We start from the raw sequence: 14,921 nt of genomic DNA, 5'->3' as shown, positions 1-14,921 counted from the left end.
GTGCAGAAAATTGTGAAAGACCAGTTGGTACATTTTCCAAAAACAACTAAGGTTCTTGAAGGTTGATAATTGCCAGAATGAACTTGAACTGGTGTATTGTACTGAAAACCATGATTAGCAAATTGTGACTGAAATCCACCAGAGGATAGTCCATTTCCAGATTGAGGCTGAAATCCTCCAGATGAGAATCCATTGCTAGATTGAGGCTGAAATCCTCTAGATGAAAAACCATTTGATTGAGGCTGAAATCCACTAGATGAAAACCCATTTCCAGATTGAAAACCTCATGTATATGATGAATCATACTTATGATAGCATTGGACAGCCGTGTGTCCAGGTTTACCATAAACTTGACACATCGGCCTACCTCAACTATTGAATCTTCCTCTTCCTCAACCAACATTATTGAACACTACAGGTCTATAATTGTTCCATGCAGATTCACACTGAAAGCTAGAATAGTAGAAGACTCAAATTGATTAAGTGAATTTGTAGGCACGAGATAAGGAGAATGAGGAGTCTGATTTTGTAAGGTATTCAAGGCATAATTATTAAAGGGTGCCACATTCAGACCAGAGTTATTGAGAGATGCAATATTGTCACGTTTACCTGATGAAGAAGCTTAATTGACAGTAGCTATATTGGTAGAGCTATTTGAGAAATCAAAATAGTTAAATTTCTCAAGTCTTATCTCATGCTTTTGTAACAAAAACTTTGCTTCTTGTAAGGTCACAGAGTCCAATTTCGATTCAATCCGTGAGGTCAAATTGACAATCGTTGCGTCATATTCTAGACCAAGTCCATCAAGAACATATTGAAGAAGATCTTCGTCAGATACAGCCTGGCCACTTGCTGACAAACTATCTACAATTTCTTTCATCCTTTTAATGTAACTATCTATGCTTAAGTCCTTCTTTTGAGTTGTTTGTAATAGGTTCTTTAAGTGCAGAGCTCGAGCTTTAGAGTCAAGTTCAAACTCATTCTCAAGAGCAGACCAAATCTCATGTGAATAACGATACTTTGAAACATATTCAAACATACTTTCTAAGATTGAAGCTAACAACCAACTTACTAGGAACTTGTCAGTACGTTTCCAATTCACATAAGCTGGATTAATTTCTTCTTTAATTTCAGATTCCCTATCTTTTGGTTCATCAATATTATCCGTATATGTTTTCCTAGTAAGAATAATAGGAGAAGGCAGGGGTACAGTACCAATTAAGTAGTCTTCCAGTTCATGAGCACCAACGGCGAATAGAATCTGAAACCTCTAGAAGTGGTAGTTATCTCTTGTGAGCTTAGGGTTAACAACTTGCAAGCTCGATGAAATTGCAGAGTGTGCAAAATTGTGTGAATTGCTTAGACTATTCAGCATCTTTTCAGCTCTAGCAAACTTAGACGGATTAGAATTATCAGCCATTGACGTTTGTCAAAGCTTTGATACCATGTGGAACTTTTAGAGAATGTTAAACAAAGAGAAAAGGGATGAGAGAAAAGACGAAAATTTTCATTTTCTTCTGTATTGATTGATAACAGAATCAGTTACAAGTGTACTTATATAGTGAGCTGTTGAACTGAAGAAACATAATTAGTTACAGCGAGGTTACAAAGAGAAAGAACAGACTTCTATCACAACAAAGAAGACAACACTGTTTTAGTAAAAGCCGGAGCTGAGACAACTTCGTTTTGTTTTTCATAGAGTGTTCTTTGGCTTGGAACGGCAACGTTTTATTCTATACAGGCTGTTTTATTTAGGACGGCAGCATTTTGCTCTTTGCAAACCAACAGCCTCCCTTAAGCTAGGGGACAGTTTACTCTTCTCAGACCAACACAGGAGATTTAATAATGTCAATCCATATTGAGTATTGAGTATGGATTATGGTTTTGGATGATTGGATAATCATCCAATGATTAGATAAAGTTATCTTCTAACCAATTATCAATATGAAAGAAAGAATTGACAATAATATTTCCAAGGAGTTTCAAACAGTGACTTTAATCTGGAATATACAAATGCAGAATTTTAACATCAAATTCGTATAAATATTTTTTTTCTGTACCTTGGGCGCTTATTATACCAGGGAATTCCCATCAAACTCAAAAGAAACCAAGAAATTTACACGACTCAAAATCTTTGTGCGCACATTATAGACTTACTTTGAAATAAAAAGTCTTCTCCGTTCATTTGATCTTAGACGCCAATAATGAAATTCACAAACCATTTAGTATTCTCAGGAACCCTTGAATAACTATGTAGATAAAGTGAAATGTAGCTGCCCTTGGCTTCTCTAGTTCCTCTGGGATTGAGACCAACTGCAAAACATTAACAAGCAACTTCATCAGTAATTTGAGTAGCAAAGAGAAGTAAAATACATCAACAAGTGTCAAAGGAATTTTTTATATACCATTTTTGGTCACCAAATTGATTGGAGTAATGATAATTATCAGCTAAAGTCGAAAAATTATTATCTTTCCAAGTATGGAAATAAGTAGCAGACACCTTCACCATGGATAAGCACTCCCTTTTGAAAGTGCTTTTGACAACAAAAACCTCCGCACCAAATACACAAGTGTCATCAATAAGGTATCCCTTTAAAGGGTTATGAAACATTTCCAAGTCTACAAATTTAGTGATTCACTCTGCGTGACAAACATGTCGAGGAAAAATATAAGATGCAACGGATGCATAAAAAATTATGCAATGATAGTATTGTTTGTATATATTAGTGGACTAATCTAATATACTCTCATTCGATGATTACTAGTGCATTTCACAGAAGAGTATTCCCTATTGTCGAGGACTTACCTCGTACAACAACATACTTGTTTTGAAGCTGATTTAATATATAAAAATTAAAAGCGCGTTCACATCCCACCCGGAAGAGAACAAACTCGTTTCCGTTAATGCCAAATAAATAGAAATAAAACCTTCTCGTCGTTCTACTTGTCCCCAGATGGGTAGAGAGACAATTTCCTGTCATTTTCATGTTAAATTGCAAAGTTTTTAAGAGTTAGAACATTTAAAATATTTCATCCACACAGAAGAATAGAAAACTGTCATAATAATATTTTAAACATATATAGTTTATTTTAAATACTTAAGAGATAGAGCAGAAAGCACATATATACCATTTGTAGCATCCTGCATCAAACTGGTTTGCGGTGTACTTTGGTAGAGAACCTTTAGATAGTAAAGACAAAGACTCAATTTTGAACAAGTAATGACTAGGTGGAGCATCCCTTCCTGAAATCGACAAATTATAAGAATCAATACCTTTCTTGATGAAACAAGAAATAATTTAGGTGAAATAACCAGACTATATAGATCGTTCACAACAATGAGTTAATATAATTTTAGCATTAGACCTGGTTACTTAATTTCTGGCAGACCACAGAAAATATACCTGTTAAAATCTTGCCTTCAATAAAGAGTTGGGTTTCCATTTCAACTGTTTTGTAGAGATTGACTGTGAATTTTATTTTACAGATAGATTTAAACTAGCTAGGATGATCTATTTATATAAATTAAAATGCCCTGTTAATGAGGTTGTAATTGCCTCTTGTTCATGGAAAGGAATGACCTTCAATTTCAGAATTTGATTGTTCATGCCCTCACAAATACACAACGAATATATACAATGTTCGATAAGGATCAACTCATTTCTTAACGTATATCATACACAATTTTTACTTAATAATAATGTTACATATATACCTTCCTTGTAGCTTGCTAGTGATGAGTAGCCTCTTTCATCCCTTTATTAAGGTTTAAATAGTATAAATTACATCAAAATCAATGAAATTAATACTGCCATCAAATGTATCGAAACACAGATTTTCACGTTCAAGTAAAAACTGGAACATTACAAAAATCCAGAATTATGTCATAAAACCTTGAAGTATCAATTAGTTTTCATCACAATCTAAACAAATTATAGTAAAAAAAGCCTTGCGTTACGTTTAGCAGAACCATGACACATTTCAAGTAACCAAACCAATTAATGTAATTTCTACTTCAATGATGCAACTATCATCCACCTGAAAAAGGGTCATTCAATTCAGCGAAAGTCGAAAACCCCAGCTAGAAACAGTTGCAGAAGAAAACACCCTCTTAGCTGAAATCTGGGGGAAAAAAATACATGATAAAAAAGTTGGCGAAAACAAGTCAAAGAAATCAGCTAATTTTTTTACATAAACAATATATAAAGTTAATCATTTGACGAATCGCTTTGAAATTGTCAGCTTAATTATTAATCTCACATGTAAATTCAATGTCCTTCCCTTTCACCTGATGTTTGACGCGGAGAATGTAGTTCACAAATAATTTAGTATCCTGAGGAATACTTGAATTATCAAAAGTTAGAAATATCGAAATGCTGTCTACCTTGGCTTCTCCATTTCCATTAGGACAGCCATCAAATTTCCAGCGGAAGATGAATTTTTAAAATTAAGAATTTCCTTTTTAGATCAAACATGCAAGTGCCAAAAGCAATCATATACCATTTGTAGCATCCAAATGATTCGGATATGTAACTTTCATCAAGTAGGGTGGAAAAATAATTAACTTTCCATGTGTGAAAATCAGTACCAGGTTTCATCATTGATAAACACTCCTCATTAGAAGTACTTTTGACAACTAAAACCTCCACACCAAACACACAAATGTCATTAATAAAGTATCCGTTTAATGGATTATTAAAACGTTTCCATGTCCAAGAACTTAGAAATAACCCATTTTGTCTTCATTAAATGAAAACGCCTTATTCTTCCATTTGCATTAGAAAAAAAAAAAAATATTGTAAATGACATTAAAAAATTCTCTCGTGCGATCTTAAAGGATTAATCAAGAAATTATGTAATTATTGAATGTACCTTGTACAATAACATAATTATCTTGCAGCTGATTAAACACACACACACACACACACACACACACACACACACACACACACAATTAATTTACAATGGCGTTGATTTCCCACCCAATAGAAAGAGAACTCATATCTGCCAATCGTAATTCAATAGATATATGACCTTCGCCATTATCGTCCCATTTGCGTAGAGACACAATTTCCTGTAATTGCATATTGAATTCAATGTTTAAAAGAGAACCTAAACTTACATTTTTATATATCTTGCAGAATGAAATCCTATAAAATTCTCAAGATGCTAATAATGTACCAAAAACAGAAAAATAAATAATACCATTTGAAGTTGCCTGCATCAAACTCGTCTGAAGGGTAAGTGCCTACTTCTGATAGTAATGAGAAAGACTGAATTTTGAATAAGTAATGAGTGGATGGAGTGTCCTTTAACACTGGAAGATGAAAATAAGGAATTCCACATATTTAGGAGAAAATTTAACTCTCCAGACATCCCAAGTTTGCATTTAACAAAATGACCTTGAAAATCTTTTTGATTTTTTTTTTTAATTTAGAAAAGCTAACATGACACTTAGGATTCATTAAACATGTAAAATGGGTTAAACATAAAAGATTTAAACATATGTGGGTAAAATCATAATTAACGAAAATTGTTTAAATTTTGAAATTTGAAAATGAGCCCCACCCATTCAAAATCGCAAGCTGTTAGCCAAAAAAGGACAGACGAAGACTATTCATTTCTCTTTTCATTTTCAGCGACTACAGTGCCCAAATTTCAGCAAATTTTCAATCCATTTTCAATCCTAAAGCTTCCTTACACAAAACCATGGCTGACATTCACAAAGAGGAGGAAAACCCAACCTCATTTCGAATCCTAGACTCTGATAGCGCCAGTAGTTCAAAGGCTGTCGAAGATGATGCTTTGGTGGATTATTCGATGAGTGAAGGTGGTCCACAGGCAAAGGAGATGACAGTGGCACAAGAACAGAGAGAAGAATCGGAAAACGGTTCTGAAGAGGAGGATGCCGGCGAGAATTCAGGCGAGGAGGAGGACGCTGGTGAAGAAATGGTACGTATTTTTACTTTTTTTTTTTTGGATGAGAAAATGGATTGATTTGTGCAAATTTGGGGGAGATGTGGTTGTGGCGTTTTGTCGAGCAGTTGGCGGGCATTGGTGGAGTGGCTTTGTTTGGGTTCCAGAGGATGGGGGAAGGCAAGGGAGGCCGTAGGGAGGTTGTTTCAGGGAGTTTGGTGGGTTGGAGATGGCAGGAGGTGACCAAATTTTATGGGCTGGAGGGTTGCCCTGCATATTGGCAAGGTTGGCCACGCACAGCACTGTGCGCACTGCGCAAGCTATGCGAGGGGTTGCATGATTGTTTGCATAGATTTTAGAATTTAGTGTGAGATTTAGACCAAGTAAGTGGTTAACATATTCATATGGAAGTTGAAAACAAAATTAAATGTGTATAATTTGAAGATTGATTACATAAATATAGAACAAAGAACTAACAGCCAAAAGATTGATTAGTTCTAAAAGGCAGGATATACCTTGGACAAAGCATCCATAGCACCTTCCATATGATTGATGTCATTACTGTGCAAGCAATTTACTAGAGCTTGCAATAGTTCAAGCCATACTGAAATCCCACCTAGTTGAACAAAAACACTAACAACAGTCCCAATAGTGGACTTGATGTGCCTATCAGTAGCTCCTAAACAAGGCAACAACTCTGACATTATATACTGTTGGTTTGCAGGAGCCATAGATTTGTATGTTGTTCTAAGGTTATTTTTCAACAGCAAACTAACAGCTTGTCGAACCTCCATCGATTGACCCTATTTAAAGTTCCCACAAACATAATGGCAATTGTTAACCAGAAGCTTTAAGCTACATCATCACCTAGAAGTTATCAGAAGCATAACTAGAATTCAAAAATATTTCAAGTCAAAACATCGATTCATTCGCACTTCAAGATTCAATATGTTACTAGTCCGACAAAGAGATCAGTAAGGTTGTAGTTCAGAGTTGTTATTTCAAAAGGGTATTAATCAAAATGCCATTAGTTTGAGCAGATGAACTTTAAAATAGAATAGTGACAACATTATTGCCCATAATTGACTACTGCAGGCTGTAGGGGTTGCATGATTGTTTGCAGGGTTGGCTGTGATTGTTGTGTTAGAAGCTTTAAATTGCAGGGCTGGCTATGATGCATTAGATTTTTTGTTGCTTTATTATATAACGGGCAAATTACTTTCTTTGTTATATTTTGATTGAATGTCAAAACATTAGATGATTGAAGGACAAATATTAAATATCATTATACGATTAGGCAACTTATTATTAGAAGAAGGTCACTACTTTTAGGTTGGCTCACCATCACCACTCAACTCTATACCATAATTTCAAAATCAAACAGAACCAATGAAACCACAAACACCCCCCCCCCCCCCCCCCTTGTTTGTCATTACACATGACAAGATTGATGTTGGTACTTTTTCTTTGTTTACAAAGTATGTTGGCAGCCTATTAGTTGTTTTGGTTTTTTTTTTTTGCTGATATTTACTTTATATCAATTGTGCAGATTTTCCAGAGTGTAAACTATAAAGACTATAGGTTGGAGGTTGTAAGCAATAAGGTACCGTACTTCCCTGTAAGGGTGACAGTTAGGTTGACTTGGCAAGTTTTTACGAGAATAATGGAGATTTTACAGGAACTGAGGAATGGTTTAGACCGATTCAAAGAGAATTGTTTCGGTCATTTTATGAAGATGGGAGAAAATTGGAAAAAGGTGTTCTAGGGGCAGGGAGTGCATTATATGTTGTTGCACTCAGTTAAAAGCAAAAAAAGAAAGAAATGTGGTTCGTGGTGGATGGAAAGCCACTACGTTTTGGGATGATGGAATATGCCTTGGTGACAGGCTTAAGATGTGGGAAATTTCCAGAAGCGACAGAGCAATAGAGAATAAAGAATAGTAAGGCAGCCATAAACTTGGCTTAAAAGGTTTTGGGGGAGAAAGCATCTATTACGGGATGCGATTTAGAGGAGAGGTTAGAAGAAGGTGGGTATACCTATTCAGAGAGGTTCAAAATGTGCCTGGTATGGTTCATGCATTCGATCCTAATGGCTTCTGACTCAACAAAAGCAGTTAATATGGATTGGGTTAAGTTTGCAAGCAACTTGGACTCCTTTAATGCTTATCCGTAGGGACGGGCATTATTTATTCTAACCATGGATTCCCTGCAAGGAAAAGACATGGCGTTAAAGTAGTCCCAATTTGTCGGTAAGAATAGAGCAAGCACGTACAATTTGTTTGGCTTCCCATGGGCAATGAAGGTAAATATTAGGGGCTTTTTGTTATATTTTTTTTATTGTATGTGTTTTAATTATGATATGGACTGTTTTTTTACAATGTAGGCTTGGGTGTAGACTTCGGATGAGCGACCGCAATTTCCTAGGATGTTGTGGTGGCACATCGAGAACTGTACCTATTGGGATTATGGCGAAATAGACATCGAAATTCAAGTGGTTGGGTTAGGGTAAGATTAAAGGATTAAGCTTTTGAATATGCATTTGCTTTTAAATGTGGCTTAAATTTGATTGATTTTGTTTCTTATTGCAGGGAGTCGTTTGTCCCTTCCTCACCGCTACTAGGGGTGAAGTGGGAGAGGAGTATGTTACATCCTTCGAAGCATTGGAGGATGAAACAAATGAAGGGATAGACCACCTAATGTGGGACCTAAAAGGGGTCACGCATGTGAGTACAACTGCAAGGCCATTGCTTGATAATGTTGGTGATGCCGAGGATGATGAAGCTCCAATCGGCAGAAGCGAGGTGGAGAGGAACAAGTTCGTACGCCTCCACCCAATTGGGAAACCGATACAATAAGTACTGCTTTGTCGAGGCGTCGGGGTCGGGAGAATGAGGTGGTTGACCTCATAAATAGTATGTTTGAGAGTTTTACAAGAACTGTTTATGAGTGGTTTGAGAAGATGGAAGAGCATATGAAAAGGGTGGAGGAGAAAGTTGATAAGGTGGCAGAGAAAGTTGGTAGGGTGGAGGAGGAAGTTGGTGGAATATTGAAAGCGGTTGAAGTGCAACCTGAGCTAAAAAGAGAGAGCCGAAAGAGTAAGTTTGTCAAATCTCCTCACACCATAGCAATGTATGGAAAGAAGACGAAAATGAAGAAAAAAATTGAGGAAGTCCACGAAAGTGGAGAAGCAAAAATGAAGGAGGCTAAGGAGGTTGCTAAAGGAAGTGGGAAGTGATAATGGAGGAGGGTGAGGCGGGATGCAAAGGAAGTGGGGATGTGCAAATGGAGGAAGGGGGAGGAAGTGGGCAAGCGAAAATAGAGGAGTTAAAGGTTGATTTTTATAGGCCAATAGAGGAGGAAAAGAAAAAACTCTTCTATGCCTATTGCAATGAATCTGGAAATGATTCCTATGTGAAGTGCAAGACTAGGGATTATCCTCGGGATTGGTTTGAAAAGATGTTGACGATGGGCAAGTGGCTTGATGACTCGGTGAGTTATTTTCCCTTATTTTTGCTTATATTTTCCATGAGGAATTGTATACTTATCATGTTTTTTTATTTGATCCAGCACATCGATGAGGTATTGGCACTCAGGAGGCTAAGACAGAGCAACAATGGTGATATATTCTATCCCGATTATGCCATCACTGATGTGGCCTTTAGCCAAACGCCAGTAACGACATATGACACTTTAATGAAGAAGACCATTGGTAGACGTGTAGCAAGAGGAGCCAAGCGAAAAAGATTGGGCATAGATGACTTCGATTGCATCCCTGATGATTTTCAATTTGATGACAGAATCATGCAGTATGTACGGGGGGAAAGGCCCAAACATAGCCACAATTGGGCAAAGGTTAAAAGAGTCTATTGCATCATCAACATCAAGGATATGCACTGGATAACCATCGTTGCACATCTAAAGGAGGGCTTGCTAAAGATCCTTGGCTGCAACCTAACTATTTGTTGAGAGAAACAGTTGGAGACCGAGTTGGAGCCACTGTTTGTGTTGTTCCCGTGGCTGTTACGCGACATCGCGATGTTTGAGCACTTCAGTGATCAAGTGCTAATGGGAAAATGGCCACTCAAGTTCTTTCCCGTCCCAACAAATGACTCAAGGTAAATTTTATATAAAAGTTACATAATACAATTGTTCTATAAGCTGATTCTAATGCTAATGTCTTCTTCCTATTGTAGTGCTGATTGTGGGGCATATGCACTAAAATTTATTGAGTTCGACATGACCAATACCTCGATGGACAGCTTGAATGACGAAACAATGAGCAACTGTCAGAAGCGCTGGGGGCATATAGATCCCTTTTGAGTGACTAGAACCCAATCTAAGTCATTGTTGATGTTGTCATCAAAAGGTATGGAAGTTGGACTTAGAATTTTGTAGTTTATGTGATGTTGTCTTATTTGGTTGTTTTGAATAATTGGATTGCCTTGAATTAGATCACGTGGTGTTGTTAGGCATGAGGGTGTTGATACTTGGGTTGTGGTGCTGATGCTGCAGGTGTGCCAGATAATTTTGGAGGATGGGGAAGTGGTCGAAGAGAATGATGAAGAGGGGGGATGGAGGCTGCCGGCCTTGCCTTTTTTTTGGGTGTATATAGACATTTATTTGTTGTACATAATATTGTCATTCAATGTAATTGACACATTTCAGATTAATAAAAATTAAAGCAATTAAATATTTCTCTCTCTCTTTTGACTTTGAATTTACTTAGTATTCTTATTACATGGCCTTGATGTGTTGATGAAATTAGCTTGTCAAATTCAGGAGACAATATGGAATTAATATGTGTTGGTGATTTTCGTTTGTCAAAATTCAGAAGAAAATATGGAATTAATATGTGTTGGTGATTTTACTTTGTCAAAATTCAGGAGAAAAGTTGGAAAAATTTGTATTGCCCATGATCACTTAAGCGACATATAAGCGATTAGATATATTGCTTAAGCGACAAATGGCTTTTCATAAAGTGTCGCTTAAGCAATAACCTAAATCCCTTAAGTGGTCATGCATCTGGGCAGATATTGATTCTACCTCGGACATGATCGCTTAAGCGACCAAGGGTAAAAGCGAAGAATTGCCTAAGCGATATGTAAATCACTTAAGCGATCGTGCATTTGGACAGATTTTGATTCTGCCTCGGACATGACTGCTTAAGCAACCAAGGGTTAAAGCAAAGAATCGCTTAAGCAATAGTGCAACTGGGCAGATCTTGATTCTGCCTCAGACATGATCGCTTAAGCGATCTCCAATTGCTTAAACGACTAAGGGTAAAAGCGAAGAATCACTTAAGCAGTACATAAATAGCTTAAGCGATCGTCCAACTGAGCAGATCTTGATTTTGCTTCGGACATGATCGCTTAAGCGACCAAGGGTAAAAGCAAAGAATCGCTTAAGCGATAGGTAAATCGCTTAAGCGATCGTGTATCTGGGCAGATCTTGATTTTGCCTCGGACATGATCACTTAAGCGACCAAGGGTAAAGCGAAGAATCGCTTAAATGATACATAAATTGCTTAAGTGATCGTCCAACTGGGTAGATCTTGATTCTGCCTAGGACATGATTGCTTAAGCGATCTGAAATCACGTAAGCGACCAAAGGTAAAAAAAAGGATCGCTTAAGTGATAGAATAAATCGCTTAAGAGATCGTGCATCTGGGTGGATCTTTATTCTGCCTTAGACATGATCGCTTAAATGACCAAGGGTAAAAGCAAAGAATCGGTTAAGCGATAGAATAAATCACTTAAGCGATCGTGCGTGTCGGCACTTATTTATTCTGCCTTGTAAGTGATCGCTTAAGCGGCCAAGTGTAAAAGTGAAGAATCGCTTAGGCGATAACATAAATACACAGATCGCTTAAGCGACGACACCAAATCACTTAAGCGACTAAAGTCTAAATACACATGATCGCTTAAGCGATGGCACCAAATCTCTTAAGCAATCCAGTGTATTCAGATTATTTTTATTGCATTTCACAGATCGCTTAAGCGATTAACGCTATCTTAAACATATAAGGTGTACGATAAGTTCAGTGGACCATGACCATGATTATATTTTAATTAAATTAGTTCTTTTACGTCTATATTAAACATATATCCATAAACTTGGAAAGGAAATATTAAAGTAAATTACCCTTAATCCTTAATCGCTTAAGCGATAGCACGTGTCACTTAAGTGATCCCGTCTATTTAGCCTTATTGTGATAATAGGAGCCACTATTCATATTCAAAAAGTTTCTAAAACATTCTGGCACTCTGTTGGTTTACAAAGTGCAGAGCAGATGGTTGCAGAGTTAAATTTTATATAAATATTATTTTTTTATATATTACTTTCTTGCAAAAATCTAACAAAAATAATAGAATAACAATAGAGCATTGGACCTTGACCGTGATTATATTATAATTAAATTAGTTAATTTATGTCTATATTAAACGTATATGGTATATTAAACGCATATGGTATATTAAACATATAAGGTGTACGATAAGTTTAGTGGACCATGACCGTGATTATATTTTAATTAAATTAATTCTTTTACGTCTATATTAAACATATATCCAAAAACTTGGAAAAGAAATATTGAAATAAATTACCCTTAATCCTTGATCGCTTAAGCGTTAACACGTGTCACTTAAGCGATCCCGTCTATTTAGCCTTATTGTGATAACAGGAGCCGCTATTCATAGTAAAAAAGTTTCTGAAAAATTCTGGCACTCTGTTGGTCTACAGAGTAGAGCAGATGGTTGTAGAGTTCAATTTTATATAAATATATATATTTTTTTATATATTACTTTCTTGCCAAAAACTAACAAAAATAATAGAATAACAATAGATCATTGGTCCATGACCGTGATTATATTTTAATTAAATTAGTTAATTTATGTCTATATTAAACGTATATGGTATATTAAACATATAAGGTGTACGATAAGTTCAGTGGACTATAACCGTGATTATATTTTAATTAAATAACAACACTTTTTAAAATCAGACTGAGATGAATCTCAAAAGAGTGTAATTTAAAAAGAGTTATTATTTTAAGGAGTAAATGAAGTTTGAATGACTAGTCAAAAGATTGATTGTGCCAATGGTTTTGCAGAGTTATAGCCCCGTACATAAAACCTAATGATCTACGATTATTCTATTACTGTTGTTAGTCCTTTTTTATTTAATATTTATTATTATTAATTATTTTTTTCATTTCAATAGAATGTGAAAATAACACTTCGGTCTTTGTCAGTCAGCACCATACATAAAACTGAATGATCTATTGTTATTCTATTATTTTTGTTAGTTTTTGGCAAGAAAGTAATATAAAAAAAATAATATTTATATAAAATTGAACTCTGCAACCATCTACTATGCACTCTATAGACCAAGAGAGTGGTAGAATTTTTCAAAAACTTTTTGACTATGAACAACGGCTCCTATTATCACAATAAGTGTTTCAGCATAACAGCTGTAACCTTCTTAAGTGACCAAGGCTAAATATGTTAATGTATGCCCCAAGAACCAATCGTGTTGTTGGTTTCAGGAAATTATATCTTGTAAATGTATTATGAATAAAAGAAAGTGTTTTTATTTCACATGTGGATTTTCTGCTTCATTTATATTATATTATATTTAATGTTGCATGTGAAATGTCTAGATGACACAGATCTTCAGAAGATCAAATCATCAAAGAATTCCCTACGCAAGTAATGTTAATTGGGCAATAGCATTGCATAGTAGGCGTGTTGAATGTCTCCATTGAATATCATGTGATGGTATTAGTGTGGGTGATTATAAAAGGTATGTCACTAAGGCATTAGCATGGATAAACGGTTAGTGAACTATTTATCAAATATGACCGATTACGATGAGTCACATGGATGTGGTCAATAATGCATCGTAGGATTGTGACAGTGTACCACTGATCCGTAGACCTGAGACATCATGGTTGGATTCAACATAAGATGCATATGGTTCATATGGTGTATAAGCACGAGACTAGTCATGTCTTGTGTAAGAAGCCAGTTTGGTCATCTGTTATTCATGTGTGAGGACAACTGATGGTCAAGATGGGATCCGTTAACTCAAAATAGTCCAATCTCGAGTTCCCAGACGAATGTTAATAAACATTGGAAAAGGGAAATCTCTAGCTAGAGTATAATGAATGTTAGAAGAAAAGTAGTTTCATGTTGACAAGTTCCATTGTATCAATTGACAATTCGATTAAAGATTAAGTTAAAAGTTTTGACATACCATGAACTATTCTTAAGCGGGATTTGATAACAGAGGGATTTGACTGCACGGTACGTACAATCAGAATATGTTCATTGGAGTTTACATTTCATTATAGTTTAGGGGTTATGGAACATTGCTAGACATCTACCATAATCAGTGGGAGTTTCGATTATAAAGAGTTATAATGAAACATATCAAAATTTGATATTGGGCCCATGGCTAGATCATAGTGAACCAAAATGGTCACACATAAAACCAAGCTTAACGAGAGAGAGTAATATATATCATTAATCAGATTAATGATGTTTGGACATAAACGGTTGCATCCGAATTAATGTATTGGTGAGAAATGATTATCCATTGATAACTAGCACTAACCAAGGGTAATAAGGATTTATTAAATATTATTATTGAATTGGATTTAATGATGGGGGCAAAAGTGCATTGGTTTTATTCTAAAGGGTTAGAATATTTAATGGAATTAAAATTTGGTCTAATTATGAATTAACCATAAAACCAAGGACTTGACATAAATGTTTATTCTCAAGTTAATTTTAAATTGTTTGAGGCCTTCCCAAAACAATTTAAAATCCTCAAACAATTTAAAATTACACTTTGTGCCCATAGTATATAAATTAAGTATTATACCATTTTAATGCAATTTGAAAGAATTGAAAACAAAATCACTCTCTCATTTTCTCTCTCACTCTCTCGGCTCTCTCATCTTTGGCTTGGGTGGACTTCATTTTTAGTTTCTTCATTCTCTTTTGA

The sequence above is a fragment of the Pistacia vera genome, unplaced genomic scaffold (assembly GCF_008641045.1).
Source record: "Pistacia vera cultivar Batoury unplaced genomic scaffold, PisVer_v2 Contig636, whole genome shotgun sequence".
In the NCBI taxonomy this organism is placed as follows: domain Eukaryota; kingdom Viridiplantae; phylum Streptophyta; class Magnoliopsida; order Sapindales; family Anacardiaceae; genus Pistacia; species Pistacia vera.
This window is presented reverse-complemented; position numbering follows the sequence as displayed.